Source organism: Suricata suricatta, chromosome 2 (assembly GCF_006229205.1).
Source record: "Suricata suricatta isolate VVHF042 chromosome 2, meerkat_22Aug2017_6uvM2_HiC, whole genome shotgun sequence".
In the NCBI taxonomy this organism is placed as follows: Eukaryota; Metazoa; Chordata; class Mammalia; order Carnivora; family Herpestidae; genus Suricata; species Suricata suricatta.
The window spans coordinates 149,088,960-149,095,609 of record NC_043701.1 but is presented as its reverse complement, the minus strand read 5'-3'; the positions used below and the strand labels follow the sequence as shown (position 1 = coordinate 149,095,609).

Below are 6,650 nucleotides of genomic sequence, written 5' to 3'. Positions count from 1 at the left end.
GAAAGCCACGTCCTCAACTCAACCGAGCAAGGCTTTGGAACAAAATCTACTATGTCATTCTTCAGTTTGGTGGGATGAGGTGTCGGTTTTCCTTCTTATCCTGAAACCAAAAATATAGAACGGTGTGGTCTGTTAATCCATTTTTATTTCCTCTAAATAAAACAATCAGGCTCAAGATGTGCTTGGGTGGCTGGTCCTAAGAGGAGGAGAGATTGGGGTGTTCCCTAGGTGCTCGTGGGAAGACGGGGCTTGGGAACCTCTCCGTGCTCCCTCCCATGTCTTTGGGACATGCTTGTGGAATCAGCTTACTGTCTGCAAATCGCTGTGATCTTCTGAGGCAGAGATATTTCCGGTCAATGTCATGTAAAACCTGAGCAAGAAGCACAAGTCATGGAGGCCGAGGTGCTTGCTTCGTCAGCACTTACACGAAAATTGAAACAATACAGAGAAGATTCACTTGGCCCCTGCTTAAGGATGACATTCAAATTTGTGAAGTTCTCCATTTAAAAAAAAAAACAAAAACGAAAGAAAAACAATTTGCCCCTGATGCATTTTGCATAGTTGGTCTTCCTGGAGTTTGGGAGGAAAATGAGATTTGTGCCCCGTATGAAAGAGGGAGGTGACACATAAAAGTCCAGGTTCCCTCAGAACATCTTAGGAAACCGGCCACACTTTCCAGTATGGGGACAGAGATGCAGAAGTGACCAGCAGCCCCCCACTTCAGTTCCCTTTGCCTCATGGCTCCCTTTCATGTCCCCAGTCGAGGAGCAGAGGGTCAGTGCGCACATACCATCATATTTGCATTGTTTCCCCTTATAATAGAGAAATAGTTGTCTGTATCCATTTTTCTATCAAAAGTGGGAAGTTAGGGGCGCCTAGGCAGCTCGGTTGGTTATGAATATGACTCTTGATTCAAGCTCAGATCATAATCTCCCAGTTGGTGGGCTCCAGCCACACATGGGGCTCTGTGCTGACAGTGCAGAGCCTGCTTAACAGCATCTCTTTCCCTCTCCCTCTGCTCTTCACCCCACTTTAACTAAACTTAAAACAAAGTGGTGAATTAAAAGGGGTACAAGCTTCAAAAAAATTTTTTGTGTGTCTCTTTTTTGTGGGAAGAAGTACCGCCACATGTGTTGGTGCACATTCTGGCTGCTGGGTTTCCTTCTGTCCTGCTGACCCCCTGTTCGGTGCCCGGCCAGGCCCCTGCAGCACCGAGAGTGTGCACTCTGTGGTCACCAGCTCCGATGCCTGTGTGACAGGAGGCCAAGGCTCCCTCGGTGGCCCCTTCGGGTCCTGGCATGGGGAGCCTTTGGACCACGGAGTGCCTGGCTCAGGTGCACCCAGACTTTCACAGTCATGAGGGCCAAGGGGCTGAGAACCACAGGGGTGTTTGGGTAATGGTGTCAGCTGGAAGCTGGGCCTCTCTGACAAGCGATAACAGTGACCCTCCCCATGACACCGGAATGTGAGGACAGACCTCTTGGGATCCCAACCCCTCTGAGCCCCAGTTTCCCTCTCTGTACCCGGAGATGCTCATCCTTGCCCCTCCAGTTCCACCAATCTGTTGTGTCACCAAATGAGAGAGGAGGCATGTGAGGATTTTTACAACTACTAAATTCTCCCAAATAAGAGTAATTCCTAGGAAAGAAGGGGTGTGAATGTGGGGCTCCTGTGAGGTCAGGTAGGTGGGGGTGGGGAGCAGCCTGCATGGTCAGTCTGCTGCTCCCTGCTGCCTTGGGGGACCCCAAGCTGCATGCTGGCCCTCATCCTGTGTCAGCCCTTGCATTAGCTCCATGCCACCAACGTTCTGTTTATGAAGACGCATATGTCCCTTACTTACTTTGTATGTGTCCTGAACGTTTAACTTCTAATAGAATCTGTCACTTCTCTCTGCTGTGTCTGGCATGTGGTGGGTGCAAGCCACCTGGACAGAAGTGTTCTAGAAAAGCAAAAGCCCCCAAGTCTAATCTCTGTTCATCCGTTCTTCTGTCCGTCCACCCCCCTGACCCCTGGGCACCTGGGGAGAGCATCTCTCAGGAATTCCCCAGAATGCTGCCCAGTCCTGTTCCCTCCATTTCGGAGGTAATGTTTCCACTATTTCCTACAGAAGATTTGGCCCCACTTTATCATCTCTGACATTTACAGCAAGACGATTGGAGTCACCGGGAATCCTGGGCTGGGAAACGGGGCACCGACTTGCACAGGGGGACTTAGAAGGCAAGTAGAGGAGTTCCGAGCAACTCAATCCCCAGAAGGTATCCGAGGATCAATAAAGCGTAATGACCACATAGCCGAGGCTGCGGGAGCCTGTTTACAGGGCCATTCCTCAGAGCTGGAGCCGGAGCCAGTGATTTACAGCAGTCCCTGCTTCAGATGACACACAGAGGCCAGAGCTTTGTGGCTCTCAGAAACACTGACAACTCGCCCCAGGGGCACAAGGGTCGGAGTGGGGGAGGGGCCCACCTCTGTCTCCCTACACTGACTCTCTACCTCCATCCTTCCCTCTCTCCCTTCTGTCCTTTTGAAGAATAGCCTTACTGAGATATAATTCACACTCCATACAAGTCACCTAGGTATAGTGTACTGTTCAATGGCTTTTAGTATATTCACAGAAGTGTGCAACCACCATTACAGTCAACTTGAGAATAGTTTCCTCACTTGCCCCCAAATCCCATACACATTAGAAGTCACCCCTCTTCCCCAGCCACAACACTATCATGGGGCAACCACGAATCTAACTTTCTGCCTCAGTGGATTTTCCTATTGTGGACATATATATAAATTGAATCATGTGCTACATGGCTGGGCTTCTCGCAATTAGTATAATGCTTGTAAGGTTCATCCATGTTGCAGCATATGTCAATACTGCATCCATATGTGCTAGCAATTCTGTACTTAGGCATAAAACCAAGAAAATTACGAATATATGTCCACATAGAAACTTGTGTGCACGTGCCCATAGCAACATTATTCATAATAGCCCCAAAGTAGAAGCAACTTAAAAATCCAAGTGATGAACGGACACACAAAATGGAATCGATTTCATGGAATATTATTTGCAAATAAAAAGAATGAAGTACTTTGGGCTATGACATGGGTGAACCTTGAAGACATCACGCAAAGCAAAAGAAGCCCATCATAAAACACCGCTCATCTATGATTCCATTTATGTGAAATGTTCAGAAAAGACAAATCTCGATAGACAGAAGGTAAATTAGTGGTTGCCAAGGGCTAGGGGGATGGTGGTGGAAGGGGGGGGCAGTGACTGCTAATGGATACCAGGTTCCCTTCTGGGCTAATGAAAATGCTCCGGACTGACACAGAGGTGCTGGCTGCACACGCTGGTAACTGTACTAAAAGTCACCGAACTGCTCATGTTAGATGGGTGACCTTTATGTGGCTGAATTATACCTCAACAGAGCACGTAAAGGAATAGATGGAGGAAAAGGAGGAAGTGAAGTAGACTGTGTTTCTGAGGAGATGGCAAAGACCTGGCTTTCCCTGCTCTCTACTAAGCACAACTTTGGGCCCCGGGACTTACACAGCAGGCAGTCACCCAGCACCCTGACAGGTGGGAGGAAGGAGAAGTGAGGCCCCAGGACTGGGGAAGAATGCAGTGGCACAGTGTTGTAGGCCCCCACCCCCTCCAGCTGAAGAAGGAGACCCAGACTCAGTGTTTCCCACTACCCACCTATCACAGAGGGCACTGGTGGGCTCTTCTCTTCCTGTATGGAAAGAGAGTTCTTATAACACCACATGCCAGGGGGATCGATTTGGAACTCCCATTCCCAATAAACAGCCAAGGGCAGAGCTCTCTACTCCAGCCTTGAGAAGTAGTTCCTTCACTGATAGGCTTCCTGGATCTGGGGGCTTAGGCAAGAGGGAATCCTCCTCCCCCCAACATACAGACACACAGCTACTTTCTTTGTACTCAGAGGGCTAAGGCCCTGTTCTACCACTAGAAACCCTAGGGCAACTGGGAGTCATTATCACAATAAGGGAATCTTGTCACAATAAGCATCTGGCCAGAGAAACCTCTTGTTCCCTTGGATGTGAACCCCCCTACCTGCCAGGAGACATCGGTGTCCCGCCTGGAGACACAGCTGTCTCCTCAGGTAGCACCAACAAGGTGCAGTGAGAGCCCCAGAAGCAACAAATAAATAAGCAGACCTAAATGAGACAGCAAAAGCCCTGACAATCAAACTATGATTGGAACCACAGCCCACAAAATAGGCTAGTAGCTGTGTGCGAAAACTAAATAGGATAACTGCTTGGTAAATAAAAGACTTAAATAGGTTCCAGAGTCTCCTAATATCCATCAACCCACTTCTATGTGGGTGTGACTGAGTCCAACACTGCCAGGGAGCATTTCTGGTCACACAAGGACTGTGTTTTTTGTTCTTCTTAATTTTTTTCTTTTATTTGTTTTCCAGATTCAAAATTACACATATACATCGTAGAAAATCTGGAAGATGCAAATAATGAAGAAATTGTAAGTCACTTGTAATACTACCACTCAGAGACAATGCATGTAGTGTATGTGTGTGTGTGTGTGTGTGTGTGTTGCTATTATCTATATACCCTTCCAATCTCCATGTCTTTATATGCAGAAAAGAAGATTTTCTCTTAAAAATTTTTTTAATGTTTATTTACTTATTTTTGAGAGACCGAAAGATAGGGACCGAACAAGGGTGGGTCAGAGAGACCGGGAGACAGAATCTAAGCACGCTGTATGCTGTCAGCACAGAGCCCGATGAGGGCTCGAACCCATGAACCATAGATCATGACCTGAGCCAAAACCAAGAATCAGAGGGTCAACTGGCTAAGTCAGCCAGGTGTCCAAGGAAGCTTTTATCTTACAGAAAATATCATTATTCTGTGTATAACATATTTGTAACTTGCCTTATCCTATGGAATATATTCCTTTTCTAAATCATTAAATGCTCTTCCCATATCTAGTGGTCGCATATATTTAGTGACATTTCTGTGAAGAATGTGTATCAGTTACTTTTGGACCAGCTCCCCTTGGCACAGTATGCAGTAGGTGCTCAATAAATGTTGGGTGAATGAACTGATAAAGCTCTGTCACCAGGCTGAAGACCACGGTGCCTGATGAGTCTTTTTATTGGGCATTTCACTTGTCTGAGCCCAGTCCTGTAAAGAAAGAAAGGCCTGTGTCCAAGCTTGTGGGAAAGCATCAGGTACTGGCAGGAGTCATGGCTCCCACGTCAAGGATTTTCTCCTGGGTAAGGGGTCCTTCCACTCCAGTGTTTCCAAGTGGAGACTGACTTGGGCTTGGTCCCCTAGATCTCCCAAAAAGGAAGGCCCACTCCTGGTCCACTGATGGAAGCTTTGCTTTAATCACAGACAATTTGCAGTTCTGTTTTCTCATCCTGACTCTTTCCTGTACCTTCTGGCCATCGTGTCTTTGCTCAAGTTGTGTTTCAATCTGAAACATCCACTCTGAATTTCCCATTGGTAAACCTGATCTGACATCAAGACCCAGTTCCAGGGACACCTGATCAGTGGGTCTTCTCTGACCCTTTCCAGCACCTCCACTGTACTCCCTTTTATTCCCTTGCACTTGGTGTGAGTAAGCATCAAATAAAAGCCTGGGCCATCTGCTGGGTAAATGGGTTCTTGCACTAATTAGACTGCAGATCCCTGGCCTGACCTCAGCCCTCAGTGAATGCTCCTTGGAAGGATTAATTGGCAGGATGGGACTGACCTGCCTCTGCAGAGGGGCAGAGGGCTTCAAACCTGACAGCACCTGACCTTGCAGCCCTAGGGGTAGAGAAATGGCAGCTGTCTGGAGTGGGACTGGTGCTGTCCCAGGGACATGTACCCTTGCTTTGCTGTCCAGGATGCCAGAGACCTGCCAGAGCAGGGAGAAGACAATGAACTTTTGGCATGTTTCCTAACAATGGTTTATGAAAGGGAAAGTCATCTTTATTACATTTATTTAGAGAAGGGGGTTATAAGCACTTCGTCTGGTGTTCACTTCAGAGCAGCTGTTCAGTATTACTGAAGAGAAAGACAAGTGACTTGTGCTCCTTTTTCTAAGCCAGAGAATCCAAATCAATAGACACAATGGAGTTTCTTGTGACAGGCAGAGTTCCTGGAGCTGGAAAGTTTTCTCCCAAATTCCTTCTAAGTCCCAAGGTTTTTGTTTTTTTGTTTTTTTGTTTTTTTTAACCCTAAGGCCTCATTTAGCCAACAGCTATTTCCTGGTGCTGATTCTGGGGTTAGTCCAGGACTGGGCTGGGGACTGGAAGTCAGAGATTCATCATATAAGAGCTACCATGTTGTAATGGATTTTCTTCTATGACAGAGCATGGGAGCAGAGGTTTAGGTACAAGCAACAGATACTGATTCTGGCTAGCAAGAGCAGCAGAAGAACTTGTTGGATGTATATGGAGACATTCCCAGAATTCATGAGAAGGCTGGAGAACAGATTTTGGAGAACTGACGAGAACCAAAGGAGGATAAAAAGAAGGAAATATATCAATCATGCAAACTATTTTTTTTCAGATGACACTCCTGGGCCTTTGGCTGTTCTGAATATTTTCTCATGTGTCTCTGAGTGTTTGTGTCACTCTCTTAAGATCCAATGTATTAAATGGAAGGAACGGATTGGCCAAATCCATGCG

The 6,650-nt window shown here is 47.0% G+C and overlaps 1 non-coding gene across 1 annotated transcript; it reads left to right on the top strand.

The window, feature by feature from the left end:
- The first annotated feature begins 402 nt into the window (after positions 1-402).
- On the top strand, positions 403-509 carry LOC115286119. Its single transcript, XR_003905877.1, has one exon. It is a non-coding gene; the product is annotated as a U6 spliceosomal RNA (small nuclear RNA).
- Positions 510-6,650: the final 6,141 nt, after the last annotated feature.